This window comes from Mastigoproctus giganteus, chromosome 9, assembly GCF_048544385.1.
Source record: "Mastigoproctus giganteus isolate SK-2022 chromosome 9, ASM4854438v1, whole genome shotgun sequence".
NCBI lineage: Eukaryota > Metazoa > Arthropoda > Arachnida > Uropygi > Thelyphonidae > Mastigoproctus > Mastigoproctus giganteus.
In genome coordinates, this window is record NC_143583.1 from 65,070,616 (window position 1) to 65,092,502 (window position 21,887).

The following is a 21,887-nucleotide window of genomic DNA, read 5'->3' on the forward strand; positions in this document are numbered from 1 at the left end:
AACAAAGTCTAAATTTTATTCCAAATTCTGCAGTTGATTTAATTACTACACTGATATCTGAAAACTTTCATGTCTTTCTCATACTAACGACTTGGCAACTTCTTTTGGAGATCAAGGTTCCATGCCCTCGTGGGTAGCAGAGTTTGTAGGATCGCCGTCCTGCACAGACCTGAGTTCGAGTCCCCTCGATGACAGGAAGGATTTTTATGGGCCTTTTTCACAAGGTGGGCTGAGTTAGTCGGTCTCAAGCGAGGGTAGCATGGTTTTCCTACCGGAAACTCGGATTTTCCGTCCAGCAAACAGAAAATCGACATCAGCACACGCAATTGCTGCACCTCATGCTACGATTACTGCCAATTTAACTACCACCATATACCAAGTTGCCAAACGTTTCCGCGTATATTGCGTGCTGTAGTACAGGTCTAACATAGTGTAAATTGTTTACAGTTCAATTCAAATATATATATATATATATATATATATGTCTTCTGTCTATGATGATCATTTTAAAGGTTTCCTGAATATAATCAGCATGTGCGAGAGATACACCAATCAACAGAAACCATATTCCACAATAACCTCCATCTGGTTTCTGCTCAACGCAATCATCATTAAGGTCAACACTTCTCCCATCCATGGGCTTGACTATCAATCGCAGAGCTGTGATCAGTCATTCAATGGTGACGTCTTGATCTTCTGACAGCTGTATTGATGGAGTCTGCAGATTCAAACCAGTCTCTCCGCCTCTGATGGGTGAAGAACAAGGCACGCATTTTCATTGCATCCATACATTCGAAATCCACTTTCACTTTTCCTGATCCGTAGCTGTGGCCTGAAGGAACACCAGCTTTCTCTGTAGGGCCTCTTTCACATCAGACAACAACAAAAAATTAAATCTCATGCGTATAATGAGTAAGGTACATTAGCACCTCCCAACAGCACATCTTGAATATTTGTTAGTCATCCTCATAATGATGAGATATTATTCTGATGGTAATCCATTTTCAGCTTCCAGCAGTTCGACTAATTTCAAATTTAGGCAAGAAGACACTTGTCACGTAACAGTCCTACCTAATACGTGGTAATATGGTTGAAAACATGGCCAAGCACACGCCTCTGATGAGTGAAGAAAAGGGACGCACTTTCATTGCATCCATACATTCGAAATCCACTTTCACTTTTCCTGATCCGTAGCTGGGACCTGAAGGAACACCAGCTTTCTCTGTACAGTTATATATAATGGACAATCGATACTAATATGCATCTGGAGTTCACTGGCGAAAACCAATACGTGATGTCACTACCTACAGGAAATTTTTGAAATACCCTCCATAAAAATGTTTGGAGCTATATTGGCGGCTATAACCAGAATTATACAATAAATAAATTATTAATAAGAATTTATCTAAAATAGCCAAAGTTACACATCAAATAGTTAGAATTTTACCTAGTTAAAAGTCATAGTGAAAAAAGTTTAACGGTTTAATAGTTAAGAACTTAAAGGAAACTATAATGATCTATAGAATGGGTAGAAATGGTAGTAATAGTGTTGTAAAAGAAAGTCAAAAGATAAGAATCTTCAGTAAATTTCTTCGAGTTAACCTTTCAGTATGCACGCATTGTGTACGTGTGTATGTCATACAAAGTGTGGATCATCTTAATCAGTTTAGCCGTATGGCTGGGAGCAGGAGTAGAAGCTTAATTACTTTATCACTGGCTGGGTCCTCCTGTCCCTCATGAATATAAATTTAATTTGTTAGACGAGGTAAAAGCTTCATCAGTTTCCTCACGGTACTGCCTCCTTCCCCGACCTCCCTACCCTCCCCATTCTCAAGCTCTCTCTCTCTCTCTCTCTCTCTCTCTCTCTCTCTCTCTCTTATTCCGCTCTCCATGCCTTCACGCAGATGGTTACTTATGGTTAACTTGTTCCACACTCCTTATTATATTTGGTGCTGACAGTGTTGAGTGAACCTTGTAGAAATAAGCAGTCGCTAACAGACAATCCATATCTGTGTCTAATGTCGCTGTTACTCCACAGTGGCGTCTCCATGGCAACAAAGCTAATTATAGCAACACTTTGGGTACATTGAATTCCTGTTTTTATCCGGCAAACAGAAATCGCCTTTGTTTTTCATTACAATTACAAGACCTGGCAGCGATAATTATTACTTGCAGACTTCGCTTCGGTGCTTCCGTTAGAGAGAGAGAGAGAGAGAGAGAGAGAGAGAGAGAGAGAGAGAGAGAGAGAGAGAGAGAGAGAGAGAGAGTCATCGCCCCCCCCACGTGGGGGTAATTGTTTTTCCATGTTTGTATTAACAAGGTCATAAAAGTCGCATCATGTTCTGTGACCTGCAGCTCCGTTCCTAGCTTTAATCGCTTAACACGCAACTCCAGGGAGTTATGAGTATCTTGTTATAGAAATAACTTTCTCTAACTCATGTTTTATTCCTCTATGATGCAGCACTTTTACCTTTTCATGCAATATTGATACAGTGTTCTTGTCTCATTTGGTACCAAGACTACTTTAAGTGGCAACGGAAATTTCGAATGACTCTGATATACGAGAGGTTGTAAAAAAAAATGAGAGATTATTGCGAGGACCATATAGATTTTTTATATAATTAACTCATCCTTTTCCGGGATTGTTATAAAGATCAAATACTGCTCTCATGGGTTATTAATGGAATCTGTAGTTGCATTAGACAATGATGGCTTCCTCCTTTTGTAGCAAGATACATTACTGAGCATGTCAATAGTGTGTAAATGCCTTTAGCGAGCATCCTTTGTTGGAGATATCAGTTCATGGTAAAATGGTATTTGTGAAGATCCATTAGTAGATGGATCTATTGTCAGGAAGACCCATTATGGAGTAGATCCATTTATGGAGAAACAGGCTGTAGAAATCGAATGCATACGCGAACACACTCGTGGTAGATATTCATCGGATATTATTATAGGAATGTATACTACAATTCCAAAAGTATCCGGACCGCCTGGATTTCGGGAAAAACAAACCACATCTTCTGTCCACACGTATTAAATCAACTGCGTTCAAGCTCCAGGTAAATAGATCAAGGAATTAGTAGTTGAACTTGTCGACTTCTAATGAAGAGGTGGGGGTCATGAACACTATCATGACGAAGTAGAAAGTCGGATTCGGAAAGATTCAAAAATTCAAAACAGTCAAAACCTCTTATAACAAAACTTTAATGTCTAATGATTCAATATTGAATTAATTAAGACAGTTTTGGTAAGACAATCAAACTCAAATGATCGAAAAGAACTATAAAATATAAATTTTCGCCTTAGACAGCTTTTTATCTGGAGTTAAAAAAACAAACGGGCCAATTTGTAATGGTGTGGTATTGGGCGTTGGGTGTAAGAGAGAAAAATGTCTTTATGGAAGGTAAACAGCAAAAAGAGGGCCAACCTAAAATGAAATGCATGGTTGGAAATGGACTGGAGCCAACACAAATAAAAAAAAATAGAAGATATCATCAGTATACGCGTTTACAAATATATTCACAAAAAAGGCTATCGGATGACGTGCCCTATAACTCATTTCTTACTCCCTTTATCCGCAGAAATCATTTTTTCTTTCCCGTAGCATATTTCTTTGCCAGATTTACTGGGAATGCTTGGGTCAAAGAACTTACAAATTTACCAGATCGGTTTATCTTCTGGTCTTGATAGATAGGTAAAAACGCGCACCATTTCAAACGAATATCTCACACTATAGATGGCTTCTGTGGATTATCGCGAATAGAAACAGATGTCTCTTTGCAAGGAATGTCCATCAGGGCAATCTTTCATAAATGCAGGAAGGACAGTCCCTGTTGTAAAGTTTACAGAAGAATTCCCACAACGTTGTACTTAGAATAGTTTGTTGGTAAACAGTTGATAGTTTAGGAAAGTTGGAAGATGGCCAAAAGGGTTTGTCAAGAGTTTTTTTCCACGCCAAAATGTTATGTCTGTGCCATGGATTTTCTTTGCTATAAAGGGAGCTTCGCTGAGAATCCTTAGGCGAAGTATTCACTAGTGGAAGGAGTGTTAAGTGCATAAGCCTCACTTTTCAAGTTTATTTTTTAAAATCTACGTATATGTATTTTTAGTAGCAGCCACGTTTTTTTTTTTGGCGTGGAATATACTTAATTATAAGCTTACAGGAAACTGTGACAGCACAAAATCAAGACTTATACTGCACTGTATGCTTTTCCTCTATTAATAACATTCGCAGTTCTCGACACGCGAATCTTTTGAGTCCGTTTGTGAGAAGTGCGGTATCATAGCCATGTAAAATAGGCTAGATTCTGATTTCACGGATCACTGCCGATAACGAGGGAATGTGACAAGTTTCACGACCCGTCAGTCACACCTAATCAGAGGATAGAGGAAGTCCGTGTCTTTTATGCATCCCTTGATCTGATTATTCACGTGTAGCTGAATTACGTCGAAGGTAACCTTCCTTTTCTTATACATTTGATGTTGTTATACCAGATTTCAAATAATGAGAGGAAACATCAAAATCAGTAGAGAAGTTACAGTGTAGAATAACCTTCCTTCCAATTATGGAGGAGCAAGATAAAGTACCTTCTGAGATACTTGCCAAAAGCTTCATGGTTGACTAAGCATGTCTCAGTGTAGAGAAGAGCTCATCTTGCACGCCTTACAGTCATTTGAAAGCAACCAAGAGAAATTGAACGTTCGGAGCTTAATCAGTTGATCGTCCAATCAGTCGCGATGTACAGTGCAATAGGTAAATATTTCTAGAAAAATAAAATGGAATGAATACATTTCATTTTATTTATAAAGAATAAATGAAATTATAAGTTGTCTTATCTTATCAGGGAGTAGGAAAAAATTCACAAATTTGGCGATTACCAAATTATTAATTAGTAGAAGACCAAAGTTAATATTATTTCTTTATAATCCGAGTGCCTGGTATTAATGTTAGTATTATAATGGCTAAATGATGTAAGAAAGCTGACTGTTTCTTCATATGCCAAAAAAGTAAACAAATTCTTACCCTCATACCTTATCCGTCGCCAAAAAGTGACCATTCGATTCCGATTTGAATTTCACCAAACCCTGCCCATCAACCACTGTTGCAGGCTACATAAGCCATCTATGGTCTGACGTTAGGTGTGTGTGTGTGTGTGTGTGTGTGTGCGTGTGTGTGTGTGTGTAAAGCATCAAATGTGTGTAAACTATCACCAAAGCAACTAAGGCTATGAAGCGTACGTGTATTGTAAATTAACTGTACATTCTTCGGTTGGTTTGCTGCTTGTTGGACGAAATCTCAGTAATCTGAAGAAAAAATAAATAAACCATGCAACCCTCACCTGAAGCTGAATAATTCGTCTGCATTGTGAAAAAGAATCCAGAAAAATTCTTCATGTCATTGACGGGATTCAAACTCAAGCTAACTACGAGTACTGCAATTAGGATCTTCTATACCTTCATCAGGTGTTAACCCCTAAAAATGCTTCTGATTTCTAAGCTTTACAGCTTCTAAACGATTATTGGACATCGATTTATCACCCCCTCCCTTCACCTACCTCAATGTTCTTCTAACTCTTTTTAGAAGCTTAATATCTTTCTTCAAGTGGTCTCCACAATTCAATATTCTAAATGCGGTCTCATCATAGTCTTATATAAATGGAGCAATTACATCCTTCTTTTCTTCACTTGTTTCTTTGTTGTATCTTGGTATTTTCTACTTTGTTATGTCAGCGACTTGGGCTACATTGTGGCTGAGTTCCAGACCGAGTAACTCAGCTACTTTGACTGAGCTACTCGGTCTGAAAATAAAGATTCCTCACGTCACCGACGGGATTTCAACTCAGATAGATTCCACCCAGTTTCGGTGTGGGAAAGCTGCGATTATTCCAACTGTGATACCTCTAGGGCTTTTCTTTGCTTGCGAAAGTCATTAATATAAATGAATATAAGACAGGATACCATGCGCCCTCCTAATCACTTGTTAATACCACATGGAAGATTTCATGTCTGAGTGAATCGTAAGTCTTTTTCATTCTGAACCACTTTTAACTCCACACGTTCTCTCTCTCCCTGACTTATAAGTAACTCTTGGGAATCTATTCTCTCACACATCGAGCGGAAAAGACACGGTTCGAATGACATCAACGAAGCCAGGAATTTTATGGGCCTTTTTCACAACATATTACCATAGAATCGACTACTCGCAATTTACAGACATTTTATAATAATACGGCTCAATATGTCCTAATGCGCGTAAACACCCTACAACGACTAAACAACCAACCAACCACTCCGAGAGAAAACCCTTAATTTTGATGCATTAAACATCAAGTGGTATTTTTTCAGACGATTTCTGCAACTAACATTGTAAAATACAAATAATGATTAACAACACTGTAAATTACAATCTACAGAAAGTCAAGTATGATGTCAACCAGTACCTTCTGTCTTCTCAACCTAACACCCACACGTGGTACTAAGTAATCTGGATCAGGTAGGATTTCCCTGCACGCGCCCATGCTGTGATCCCTTAAGGATACCCTTCCTTTCGAGGTGGCTGTGTATTTTATCCTTATCCACACACTCCTTGATCTTGCCCACAATTGAAGTTGAACGCCCTGATCTAGGGGTCTAAATACGGGCAACTCACATGGTGAGATCGGCGTTTTTATAAAGAATTCTAGGACTGGGCCATAAATTCATATTACAGTGGAAGAGGTTCAGACTAGACCGTATAAGAAGTTTTCTTTTAGATTCTTGATTACTGGAACAAGTTCCTTTGTAGGCTGTTAAGGCTGACAAGTTGAAGAAATCCAAAGGTCATCTGGATAATTACCTATGAGAGGAGGGAAGTGCATACTTTGTAGTTTCTTATCTACTTATTTTTTATTATTATTATTTTTTTTTTTTTGGCCGCTGCAGCAAAAACTGGTAGTTTCCTTGCGCTATATGGCAAATGCTAATATTAATACCAAACCGAGTTTTCCATCCAGCAAAATCGACCTCAGAATACACACAGTTTACAAGCACAGTATAAAGATGCTTCATCGCCTTAATTGGATTGGCACTCAACAAACATACATACAGTATCACCTATACAATTTTCTGTTCTGGGTCAGTATAGTCTCCCCTTCACTTTTTTGCTTATATAAATCAATAAAGCAACCCAATTAATTTCTGATGTTTTGTACATGTTTTTCGATACAGCTTTGGAACTAATTCAAATCGACGCTCTGTTCCTAGTGCAGGGCTAAATACTTTGCAGAATGACCTGAATTGGGTTTGGAGACGGGCAGAAATCGTAGAAAGAAAATTTAATTGAAGAGATCATTAACGGAGTAAATTCCTCCAAAACTACTTTTTCCGACAGCCTCTTAAGTAACTCTATTTGCTTTACAATTTTTTGCAGCAGAATGAACCCTTGGGAATTTAAAAAAAATATAAAATAAACAGAGTAAATTAAAAATCTCTTTGATCTTCAAAGTTTCTTGTATGTTTACTTTACAACTGTCGGCAAACGCCTTTAATTGCTTCTTCGCCAAATGCTTTTAATAATCGTTCTCGAAATCCATAACTCTGCCAATTTAGTAACATTTCATATTTGAATTTTTTGCCTTTTTTTTTTAACGACGTCATTAGCGAAGAGGACTGAAATATAAAATTTCCCGACTCTCATTGTTCCTGAAGTTCTTAATGGAATGTCTGGATGCAAATATTCGTCTGATTCTTTTTTTTTTCTCCAATTAGATATGTTTCACTACCCTAAAAGTTCATTTGCGAAACGGAACCATTCAGGACATAAGTCAGTAAACACTTTAAGATAATGCTCTTAGAAATTTATATAAAGCCAACGTTTCCCTGCATTTGTCGGGTTGAGATTCAGATTACCAAATGTATTGCAAAAGCTTGGCTATTGGGGATGAAAGTAAAATGAAAATGGAGAATTTATCATAGGGAGGGACGTCATCCTCATTCCATTCCCAGGAATTAATAAAATCTATCGTATTTCAATATAACTTGTTTCATCCATTTGCTATTAGTTTTATTGGTGAACTATTGAGTTAAATAAATTTCCATGATACTATTGCAGCAAACGTCCAGTCTCCAATGGAGAGAGAGAGAGAGAGAGAGAGAGAGAGAGAGAGAGAGATCACATTTAGGCGGATTCTAAATCAACTAACTTCATTTGGAGACTTTAAGGCAGGGTTGGTGTTGACTGTGGGCCTTATCTCTTCCCGTTTGTGTGAGAATATAATTATAATGGTATACGCGTAGGCTTACAGTGGATGGTTGTAATCAATCACTGTCGTCTCAACTCCCTCATGTGCAGTTCGTGCAATTAATTATCAAATCGTATCGTCTGGGGTGGACGAGTGTTTGAACCACGGCTCACAAAATCGTCATGGTCAGCAGGAATAGCTGTTAGAGATTGGGAGATACGAACGAAATCAACAAGGCTTAACATCTCTAGGGGTTTCGTTCCACTTCTGCTTTGTTGAATTCTTGTTCTAAATAATCGGACGCGGTGCTACGTAGGAATAAGATTCTCTGCGTCAATTGGTGCGACATTAGCTTATCGGAAGAATGAACCGTGTTCCGGTAATGTGTGATTTAAACGATTCAGCGATTTTCAGGTTCTTCCACTGCGGACATATTTTATGATTTTCAGCTGTCTGTTAGGCCGCATTTAATCAACAGGACATACTGATACGCGATCCCATTTCTCAGAAAGCAACGCTCTACACACTTCTTGCCAAATGGACAAAATTTTTAAGAAAAGCGGACAGATTTTCTATATTTATCCTATTGTTAAACGTATAAACATCATCTTTATGTTAAACGTATAGTGAAGGATTATCCTTTAAGCGGTGTGTCATCCTTTTTTTTCCGAAATGTGAATCTAAATTTTATCAGAAATATTTTTGACAGTTCCTGTTATGTTTTGATTATTTTTTATTATTTTATGATTTTTGATTAATGTTGATTATTTTATGATTTCGGCTATTTTATGAGTATCTTTTGGTTAATGTTGATTATTTTAAGTTCTTGTTTATTTTATGATTATTTTTTGATTAATGTTGATTAATTCTTGAGTAATGTTGATTAATTTATGGTTATTTCTTGATTAATGTTGATTTTTTATGTTTATATCTTGATTAATGTTGATTGTTTATGGTTTTTGTTATGCTAGGATTATTTCGTGATTAATGTTGATTGTTTACGATTTTTTTTATTTTAGAATTATTTCGTGATTAATAATTATTTTATGAAATTTTTATTTTAGAATTATTTCGTGATTAATGATAATTATTTTATGATTTTTTTTATTTTAGAATTATTTTGTGATTAATGATAATTATTTTATGATTTTGTTTATTTTATGATTAATGTTGATTGTTTAGGATTTTTGTTTTATTTGTCTGATTGTTTATTTTATAATTATTTCGTGATTAATGTTGATTATTTTATGATTAATTCTTGATTAATGTTAATTATTTTATGATTTTTTTTACTTTATGATTATCTCTTGATCAATGTTGATTATTTTGTGATTTTCCATTAATTTTGCTGGAACAAACTTTCATCTATTGTTATAGAAGAGAACATCTTGGACAAATGCAAGGAAAAAGCTTTCGTGGGTAGAATTTCCGCCACCCCCACGGTGGAAAAGACTTGAGATCCACTCCCGTCGATGACGGAAGAGAATTTTTGTGAGTCTTTTTCACAAAGTGGCTGAGTTAGTCGTCTCAGGCGAGGGTAGCATGGTTTTTTCTCCTGAAAACTCGGCTTTATCGTCCAGCAAACAGAAAAAATCGACCATAGAACACATGCAATTTACAGACAATATACCCAGAGCAACATGGCCTTAGTTGCCGATGCTCCCAAAAAAAAAAAAAAAAAAATATATATATATATATATATATATATATCCACTGTTGGAGTGGAATGGAATGGATTTTTTTTCCCTTTTTCGTGATTTCGGTTTTTGATGATTTTTATTATTAATGTTCATTATTTTGTGACTTTGGTTATCTAATGATTTGTGATGTGATTAACGTTGAGTATTTCGAGATTTTTGATCATTGTGAGGAATTATTTTTGATCATCCTAGATGATTATTTTATCGTAAGAGACAAATACAACATTTCATGAAAACGGGATTATATTTTGGGTTCATTGGAAGTTGAGTTGCTGCATGTAGATGGATAGCCGAACTGTCATAGTAATAATAATAATAGGGGCTTCTGCATTTTTGCTACATTTCTCTCTTAAATAAAAATGCATAAAGAAAATGAAAATTCTTATATGGATGAAGGAAGGACTACCGGAAAATTATAAAAAATCTCATCCGTTTAATGCGAAGATCAAAGACAAAGTCTGGCAGACAATTAAATCCAAAATGGGCAAGAACAGTGAGCATTTACTAATGCAAATATTAATTACATCATCAAAAAACATAAATATTCATTCGCGATAAACAAACAACCGCTTATTTTTAAAGTCAACATTTAGGATGGTCCTGTCACTCTTTTTCGTGTTCAGAAAGCTTCTTTTGACACTCGTGAACAACAAGGTATAAAAAAGAACGAACTGGGGGGTACCGATCCCTTCGCAATGTAGGGTGGAAGGGGTGGGGGGGTCGACAGGGATGGTGAAAGCTTCAAAACTTCGTAGCAATGGATAAACACAGGAAATATGTGAAAAATTGCTAACTCCGGAATACACCGACGCTCCTTGCGAAAACAAATAGTGTGCGAACAGCCACGAGCGACGCGAATTCACCAGACCGTAAAGTACAATCACAAGAGCGGAAAGGCCGCGAACAACGAAAACATTCTCACAGTCGAGAGAGTGGAACTACCGCTCACTGTCTTCTCCGACGCAATCGTCTGTTTTCCTGAGATCTTCCTGGATAAAAAGCCAATGTAGATTTTTTTCCCTTCCTTTTCTATTTCCACTTCTTTTAGTTCACTTAAATTGCAAATACCACTCCCTCCTTCACTGGGTTACGGAGATATGCGACCTCCTGAATATTTTAGCGAAACACTGGCGACTTCAATAAACACTAACTGCTTATTTAGCAAGTTGGAAAAATTTAGGCGCCTATAGTGAATTCAGTAATGACCTTTTGCGTTCAGATTACGAAAGCCATTTTGTCTTCACGCAAATAGCACGCGGCTGTAAGTGACAGTTATAAAAACCATTTTTTTAAAATGTGCATACACTGACTTCGCAAAAGAGTTGGGATTTTTTTACGAGCATAGAGTTTTATCGAAATAAATATTCTCTTAACGTTTCGACTTCTCCTGATAGGCTTTCATCAGTGGCACTTTATAATGGGTAAAGATAGCAACAAGAGTTGATAAATTTTTGCTAAGTACGTTTGCTTTATTGAACTTCTAAGAGTCAAAGATAATCGAAAGCAGAAGTGGACGTACTACAAAATAAAGATGAATTGTCACCTTAACTGACAATGACACATTTTAAGCCTTGCGTCATGGTCTTGGCATCTGGGATTACATTTTGGATTGCGCAAATGAATAACAAACCGGGATGTATGCAGGCAGAGATACTCTATTGATCATAATCCGCAGGGATTATCGGTGCGAGTTTAGAGGAGGAAGTGGGTTAACGAATTACACGAGGATTTAAAAGCAGAATTACAACAGGAGACAAAGGATTTGGGCCGCTTCGGTAGCTTTCTGCGGAAGACGGATTCTGAAACTAATTACAGGAAGAGAACTGATATTGAGAATCTCAGAGAGGTTGAATAGGAGGTCGAAAAGTTGCTCAAGTAAGCCGAACATGCGATTACAGTAACTTCCATTAGTCTTGTTCCATACCAAAGCGTGTCTTGAATCGGCGAATGTTTACCATATGTTATTAAACGTACGGTAAATCCAAAACAACAAAGATTAATCTGGGTTGGTGATCCCTTGAAAGTTAGCAAAAGGTTGAAGGGTTTGTTTTCTAGTTTCATTTAATGGGCTTTTTTAAATTTTTCTTAGACCTAAGATTCCATTTATATCCATAGACTGGTCATTAATACCAGTGGAGATGTAAGGATATTTGCAGCAAATGACTGGCTTACAGATGGGAGCTCGGTCAGTTTGTGGTAGTTGGAAGGGAAGCGAAGATTCATGGATAATCGTTGTCAGAATGAACTATCGCAAGCTATTAAATAACAACAATTTACAATAGCGTAGTGAATTTTTGAAATCATTTCAAAAGAAACGGGGTTGGTTCAGTTATTTACGTATTTTGACTTGATATTCTTTGACTAGTATCTCTATAACCATTAGCTATAAGAAGTCTCCCACAAGACCTTACGCCAACATTGCTGTCTAACTCGAAATATTTCAATCAGAATAGATGATTACAAGCAGGGGCGAATCTCCACAATCTTAGGCTTAGAACAAATCCAGTGTGTACATGTCTCTTTTGAACTCAATAATAATTCGAACAACCATTTCTTTCTTTAAACAAATAGACGTTATTATATAATCATTTAGTGAATAAATATTAATAAATAACTAACTAATTTTATTCATTAGTATAAATAATTAAAAATGTATTGTACGCAATTGGAGAACTGAGGCACGTTCAAAATTTTAATATAAAATCAGTATAAACGAGGTAACTAATTAATAATAATAGAACTAAACTGTTAATACATATTTAAATTAGCATATATATGAAAATGTGTCCATCCTCGATAATTCAGTTTCCAACCTAGAGCGATTTCATTCTTCTCAGAAATTAAAACTTCGGTTCCCGAACTCAAATGGGAAGTGCATTTAAAACTTAATAATTTTCGTTAAGTTTGTTATAAACTGTGTAAAAAAAAATGTGTGACATTTACCTCTCAGCCTATATAATTAATTTAGTTCCCATATGCAAATATTCATCAATATGCATTAGATATCTAATTACATCAGTCTTAACGTGTTAGTTATCAATTAGTGCTATGAGCAGTTTCCATCCAGGAAGTGACAGAAAAGAAATGCTCGAAAAGCCATACTATGGGAACTGATTTCATTATCGGTAACTTGTTTTTAACAAGATGTGTCCGTTTAAAATGTGAAGTGGTTATTTCCAAAGTCTACGTTTCATTTGAGTGTCTCCTTAGATTTAACACTTATGTCTGTTTTCCTTTTGGTAAATTAAATCTCTAAAATATGTTGGCCAGCGTTTATGTGCAGAAGTAAGTTTCCTTCTACATTGTACAAAAAAAAAAAAAAAAAAAAAAAAACTCACTGGCCGAAAAATTGGAAAAACCTTTATTCAGTATCTACTAGCGCCATCTTAACCCGATTTACAGGCCATACACGTCGTGAGATGGATTCCAATAAGTACTTAAGGGAGTCTAGCTCCTCATTTGACCACTCTTCTATCAGGATATTTGTCCGTTGCATTGTGTTCGGTATTAAATTGAGAAGTTGTTAGCAACATATCGCAGACACTCTCAACTGGTTCAGATCTGGAGAATTAGGCGGCCAAGGACCTTGGGAATGTTCTTCGAGTCATTCAGGGCAGGTTGTTGTGTTGTTATCTTGAAAGAATATATCACTATCCTGGTAAAAGTGAAGCATTATAAGATGATGGTGTTCCGATACCACAGAAAGATATTCATTGGAAGTAACCAGGCATTTTAACGGTATGAGTGGACCTAACCGTACCAGCAGAACATACCACATGCTATGATACCACATCCAGCCGCTTCAGTGATGGACACAAGACAATCTGAATGTATGGCTTCATCAGGTTTACTGCACGCTTTCGCTCTATCATTGGTACAAAATAGCGTAAATCGAGATTGGTCAAACCCCATTATCTTTTTACACTGATCCACAGTCCAGTCGCGAAGTTGCCGGTCCGGTCGAACTGTCTTTTCTTTTCTTTTTTTTTACCGAAAGAAGTAGCGTTCTTATACGCATAAGATAACCATCCACCCCCAAGTACTTTTTTACATTAACTCAGTGGTGTAGCGGGTGCTTACTTTTAGCTTTAGTGGTGCAGAACGGACACTGGGCAGGCTTTCCAGGTGATTGTATTCCTGGTGACAATGTGGCCAGAGACAACTACACAATATAACAACACACACTACATAAATATACCATTACACACATTTCTGGCCTTCTACAGAATTTTGTATTCATCAGAGTGTGCCAAGGCGGAGTTGAACTGACGTTCAGATGTCGCCCAACATAAGATGATATGCATTTCTACATTTAGCTTCAACAATTTCCCTTCCTCAATTTTCACAAAACCATTCGGTTCCCTGTTAGGATTTTATACAATTCTGACATGTCATTCCCTAAAGAATTCCTCATGCGTGAATGTAGATGCAAAATACCTATTTAGTTTGTCAACAAACTGAACAGGATCATCAACATAAATCATTCATATTCATCACCTTCCTTCTAGTGCTTACATAAATAAAGAAGTCTTTGCTGTTTGTATTCTTTGCCTTCTTGTTTCTGTGTTAGCTTGCCTAACCTCCTTTGTGACTTGATCACGAACTAGTTTATATCTACCACAAGCTCTTCGGTATTAACTGATAATTTATATGCATCCCTTGCATTTTTCTTCTCTGTCACGTCTCATTAGTTCATCTGCCATCCAATTAGGTCTAAGCCTTGAACAGTATTTCTCAGTTCTTTAGGAAAGGACTAGTAGCTTCTATAATTAATTCCTTGAATGCTTCCAATTTAGAATTTTCTGTTGGTAACTTCATCAGTTGATTCCAATTCACTGAATTTAAAAACTCTCTGTGACCACTCTAGTCACCTTTATGAAAGCAAAAGCCTTTCCCTTTGCCCTTGAGAGTAGTTACATGTTTAACTAAATCTCACATCAGCATACTGTGATCAGCGCTTCCTAGTGGTTCTTTCATCCGCATATTTTTACTGCATGAATGGTTGTTGCTGATAATCAGATTAAGAGTGACTTTTCTCTCATTTCCTTTCCAACATGCTGGTACAGAAAACAATCGTCTAATAAACCCACAAAAAGTCTTACTAGTGTGCGAGAGTGACCAATCCACAAGGTCCAGTCAATGTCTGGAAAGTTAAAATCCCCATTACAAGACATCAGATTTACTGGTCCATTCTATTTCTCTGTTCGTTGCAGTCATCAGAGTCATTAGGCCTATAACACACTCCTACTCTCATTTTTGCTTTCCCGGTGATTATATCATGCCAAACTAACTCAATATTGCACTGGCCACCCATGTCAACTGATGCGAAGGCTTAAATTTTATGTGCTTCTTAACTCAGAGCATAATCCCCTCCTCTTTCCCATTCCATCCTTTCTGTACATTCTGAACGGTTAGCACAGTGGTTATAATCACCGTCCACCAAGATTTGAATCGCCATCCGAGTGGACAGTGATTTGTAAGATTTAATCTTGCATAGGTATATAATTTGCATTCTATATACACATGTAATTATATGTGTATATAGAATGCTACAGATGGCGAAATAATGATTAATAGAGGGTGAGAATTGTAAGATACATATCTTACAGAGTTTTTAGTACGTGATGAGAATTTAAGTTCAAGTATTGATTGGAATGGAATCAAGGATAAGACTATTCTTGGGAAAAAAAAAAGACCAATCGCGACGAAAGTAGATTAACAGTAAGCGTTGATGTAAGTGGAGGAAACAATGGATGGCCAACTACAGGGTGGCTAGACAACTTACATGGAGTAGAAGGGTCACGGAGATCGAGGGAAGAGAACTGAGTAAAAGGAGTACAGCAAACAATGTCAGTGATGAGCGAGACCGTTCCAGAAATAAATAAACGGTTATGGCTGTTGGGGAGACAGCCAGGAATAGGGTTTTAGTAGTGAAGAGGAAAAGGGAAGGCATTCTTTAAGTGCGCCTGCATGAATTTCAAGGAAGATCAATGCAATAGGCATGACTAAAGAAGGTAAGTGTGATGGATTGCGGCAAGAATGTTCTGGAAACTTGAAACATTATACCGTTCTCGGCTATGAACGTAGTACCGTCCAATCGGATCGAATCCAAGAAAGGGGTAGAGGGCCGGCAACTGAATTAGGGGGAAGTTGCTGAAAAATGGGGGAGGTTATTGATTTGTGCAGAAGGTATAGAGCGAATGGTAATTAAATTGTATATATGTCAGTTCAATGTTATAATATATAAATATTTTTTTTTAGAAATGGAAATTAAATCTCTGTTTTCCTTTTGATTACCATGTCTATGGAGGCCCTTTACTCAAAGAAAAAAACGCACAGCCCGGAAATACTATACTGATCCCACCTTGGCTGGGATAATAAGAAAGTAAAACCTCAGAAACTGGAAACTTCTGATCTAAGTACGTAGTCAGGTTGCTTGTGGGCTTTGGAGGTTGAGGTACCAGTTGCATATACAAAATAAAGAATAAAATGTTCATAACAACTACCAGTATGGTTCTAAAGCAGCCTGGGCATATTAATGAGGCCCATAATTAATTTTATAAAAGCCTAGTTCCACAGATTCAAATCCGAGTTTTTCATCCAGAAAAACAGACAAATCGAAAAGAGATTATACGCGATTTATGGACATAGAATTGGTTTTCGAATGGCCCTAATATGACAGTATTTTGTATCCTTTCTATACATATTGTGCTCCCCGTATTCGAATTCTGCGACCCTTATACCTGAATGGTACCATGTCTCTTTGCTACGCCCCTTCACATTATTGGTGTGCATACACCTGTTTTTACCCTTAGTAACTCTAACACAGCCTACATATTTGCTGGTTCCATGAAAAACACCAGCAGAGCTTGAAATCCGCGACACCTCGTTTTCCAGGCTGCTACATGCTCCAATAGAAGCAATGCAGGAATCATTTACACTTCTTCCTGCAGATGCTGTTAATCAATTATTCAGAATTTCTTTATCTTTTGTTTTCCACTCAACGTGAAAGACAAAAAGAAAGCAACCATTTCAAAAGGTGGTTGGTGGTTGGTAAGAAAGCAAACTCCAAGTATCCTTGCTGATGCTTCCTTATAGGTAAGGAAGCATCAGCAAATTTTTTGCACCCTTTCTATTCAAGTCTATTCTATCTCTGTAAAAGCCTCTCCAGGGACGAATTGATTGACAAGGTTCTCATCATGTAAATACCAGATTCTTCAAAATTTTTCAGTTGTAAATGGGATTTTCATTGCCAAAGTTGAATTTTTCAGTCTTTTTGCTGCATACCAGACCTTTTTTCTTACGCACACTTCGCTTTAAATTCCTGAGGTCTCGTTCTAAGAGTACCGGCTTTCTGCCCCATTTCTTCCTTTCAGAGCTGCATTCCCCTTTTGTCTCCCACACTTTTGGGATGGTCTGGCTTTCGACACACCAGTGATTTTCTTTGTTTTCTCAATTGCGGCTCCTGTCTGAAAATTGGAAAGATGTCATGTCTTTCCCAAGACCGGATCACTAAGAAGCCTCAGAAAAGTGTACAGTATTTATCTGATATCAAGGAACATGTGATCATACCACATACAAGTATAAACTTGTATCATGTGCATTTAATTATCTGTTGACGCTAATTGCAAAAGATTTCTAATACTTTGGCTAGTGAGTGTATTTTATCACCTCATAATTAGCAAATGTATAGCAAAATCCAATAAATAAATTTAATTGTCCCTAAACTACTTCGACAACTGTGTTCTGTCAACAGTTATTCAATTTATGAGAACTAAATAATATTTCGAACTGGACTTCTGTTTTTTTTAACTCTTAATAATTGAATTTTCATTCCATTCGGATCCCCATCTCCATCTTCGTTGATAGCATTCACAGAGCAATAGCGATGTTAAGTCTTCCCAAGCTAAGTGCGTAAAATTTTCTTTGAAATTTTCCTTAAAAATGCGGCTTTCGATCTAAAGATAAAAATCGTGCTCGGTAGCTAGAATAAAGCGTTCTGATTATGTTAAATTGCCCAGAGTTTGTCTTTCTATCTGATATTAGCGTACTATTCATCCATCCGCTTGTAATGACGTTTTGCAGCGAACGTCCAACTAGTTTTTTCAATGACGCGTATACAAAAGATGGAAGAAGGGACATTGTGATAAATGAACCTTTTACGAACAATCCTTCCACTTGAGTTATGCTCTAGAGGTTCAAGATCAGCTCAGCACAATCGTTCACAGATACGGCAGGAGTGGCCAGATGGAGAAGACAGAAATCCCAATAATGACCACTTACTAAGGAGAACTCTTGCAAATAGTTTTTTTGTTTTTTTCTTTATGCTTTGATATGTAAACCATCAGCCCAGAAGGAGAAATCAAAATCAGGAAAACATAAAGAAAAATAAATAAACCCAAAACTGATTTTGAAGTAAATTAAAAGCTAATGGAAAGAATTAAAAAATAAATAAAATGAAGGAAGCAAAAAAGACAGCTAAAAATAAAAACAAAATTGAAATTAAAAATAAAAAAAAGTTTATTTTGCAAGAAATAAATAAGTTATCATCGAAATAATAAATAGAAAAAAATATACGATGAATTGAAAACAGTAAAACAGTGTAAAGGAAAAATAAAATGAAACAATGGTTAAAAATAATGTTATCTGCACATATAATCCTTTAACGACCGTCTGTCCGTCCTCCTGCCACGCTTCATCATACAGTGTGAGGATATCTTTTGTTCCTTTCCATTTTTCGCCCAGTGCTAATCCGTTTTACATTCTTCTTATAGCTAGCAATTGAGCGTTTACTTATTAAATAAGTCAAATATATGAGGGTAATTATACCCATAAATCCATAAACAGTTTATTTCAACTCAAAGGCATTCTGCATTACCTTGTAAAAACTAAAAACATTAAGAAAATTAATTAAAGAAAAATAAACTGAAATGAAACGAAACCAAATATTAAACATATTTGATCAGAAAGCAAAATGGATGAAGACAAATGAAGAAGTTGGATATGAACGGATTTTCAATAGTATAGAGATGTCAATTTTGAAGTTTACAGAATATAAATCCTTTCTGTAATAATGGAGGGTACGTGAAGTGGAAATTGAATCAGTAAACCTACGGATAGCGTTTTGACATCTAAAGCCGGACCTTGTGGAAGAATTTGAAGAGAGACATCTGGTGTGTGCACAATAGCCAAGAATAAACAACAAAATCTCTTCAGCCATAAGCCTAAATACGCATTTGATGAAAAACATACCAAAAGATGAAAGAAAATCCTTTTGTGCTACTTAGGAAAGTTGAAGAAATGAAAAACAAACTTTGAAGAAAATTTTACGATGTATTGTGAAGTTATTTAAGAAACTTTGAAATTGGACAGAATAGGTGGCAACATTCGAAGGAGAAATATATTTTTGCGTCGATTCCATGCTAAGAATTTGCTCTAGTTTAAAATAATACATGGAGGATTTAGAAAACCAACAACTGCGTCCATTTTTTTTAAAGTTATCCTCGTGCGAAAGGCAAGGGAGCTTTCTAGAAACAAAATGAGGCTAATGGATCGGAGTTTGCGACACCAAAAATGCGATGTGGTTGATGCCCGCAGTAAAATAAATTCTTCGCTCTAAAACACGATGCGACCACCACATGCCGTTTTTAAACAAAACAGTTGTTAATTGTGATCTGATAACGAAGTAATTAAAACGGGAATTAAAAAGATAATTAACGACTGGCCACTTAACCGTGAAATGAAGGCACGGGGTGAGCACTCACCCGTAGCTGTTGATGAGAGGAGTACGCCGAATAAATGGAGTGAAATGGTTGTTAGCTTTATCAACACTCGGAGACCTGGAAACCAATTTAACAGAAGTGTGCGATTATGAATCATATTTAGCCAAACTGCAAGGGCTGAGCTGGTCGGATGTTTACGGAACTCAAATGTCACGAGAACCACATTGCTAGACAATCACCAAATCCCTCGTGTCCACTGATGTATCCATTTACTCTTCGTATTCCATTTCCTCTTCTCTCATTACCTTGGATAACTTAGGACTCCAGGTCCCCTGCCTTCTTTGTATTACTTTTTCCTGAATTTCCATATACATTTGCAGTTTTCTGTTGATTTCATGACCTTCGTTCTTAAGAAGACAATCTTAAGACAAATAAGTATTCTTAAGACTTAGCAGTCTTTTTTCGAAGTAGTAATAATATTTCTCACTTCTGTGACATCCCATTAGTGATAGCATGCCCATCTAACTATGTATTCTTAAAGTTATTACTTTTTTTAGAGATAATCTTCCTTGAACTTGAATGCCTCTGTCTGTCTAATTTCTTCTATAAAAAAAAGAAGAGAAAGTGAGAAAGTAGAGCTTAAAATTCTTAACACTTTCCTTCACTGAACTCTTATGCACTGTCTTGGTAAACTCTAGACCTATCCAAAGCCATTCGAGTCAGCAGAAAATTTCCCCTTTTTTAACACCTGACTGGCGAAGACATGAAGCTCATTCAGATTAAAGGAACTTTCAATAGGTTTGTCTCTTGACCAGGAGAAATTGTTCCCACAGTAGCTTCAAATTCTGTCCTGAATGTCCAAATATTGTGGACAGTCATACAAAACATGACTCCAACTCTTGGCCTCTCCACAGAAACAGAGAAGTGTATTGCTCAGGCCGAATTTAAACAGTTTATCATTTAACGAACCATTTCCTGTAAGAATATAAGAGCTGAACATGCTCATAGAGAACCACTTATTTGTCCTTGTGTCCGTTAAATAAGAAACCCGAGGAATAAATTTCTTAGTCACTAATCCAGCTTCGGAAGTATCCCGTCTGTCCTGCCATTTGTTCACCAACCCATTCCAACATCTCTTAGCATCTTGTTGTGTGTCAATCTCAATCCCCATAAATGCAGTTGGAATCTGTTTACGGATATGAAAGCATAGCCCTCGAAATACTAAGTAAAAATCCAAGGGTAACACCCCGGTTAATACCTGCAAAGCAGCCATCGATACTGTTCGGCAAACACGTAGAATGGCCAACAGCATTGTCCTATGCAATGGCATGAGTTTCAGTCGAAACCTAACAATTACCACCCTTTGGTACCATGCACCAGCAGCATAGTTAACCACAGGGAAGAAGAATTCAGAACAGTACAACTTCAAAGATTTTCTCGACAATCCTCACTCTGTTCTCGATGTTCTAAAAATAGCTGCAGTAAACTTTTTAACTTTACTAGATAAATAAGAAAGATGTGCAGAGAAGTTTAGCTTGGAATCAATTGTCACTCCCAAATATTTCACTTCAGTTACAAGAGGAAGTTGAATCCCATTAATTTTAATTTGGGAAGGTCTGTTTAGATCTAATTTAGCCTTAAAAATAATCATCTTAGTTTTAGAAGAACTAATGGTAATCTTGTTCTAGAGTGTCCACGTATATAGATCCTTTAATACTTGGTTGGCAGAAGACTCTAAAGCCCTTTGGGAATTACCTTCAATTAAAATAGTTAAATTATCGGCATATGCAATGTCTAGTCTTGTCAAAAGTTCGTGCTAACCATTCCTGTAATATCATATTCCACATTAACGGTCCCAAAATCGAGCCTTGAGGACACCCTCTAGTAACCCTTCGCTCTACACACAAAAATTTTGATTTCACCAGTATTTTACTTTGTGAAAGGAATTTAGATTCTCTCAAAGGTTATGACTCCAATTGATGTCTTTGCCGATACAGTGTGATTCGCTGTCACTGGGGTCTCCCAGTGTGGGATAAAATTATTATTTTTATTATTTCTATTTCTATTTGTATTTATTATTTTATTTTTTATTTAATTTATTTACTTATTTGCTGGTACTGCATTTAGCTCAGTGCAGGATTTTTCAACGTACCCTGTCAAGAGATATTATTTTTTGTCTCTTGTTATTTCTTCTTTCTCCCTTTTACACTGCCCTAGGCTGAAGTCTGTGCGTGTGCAATGCT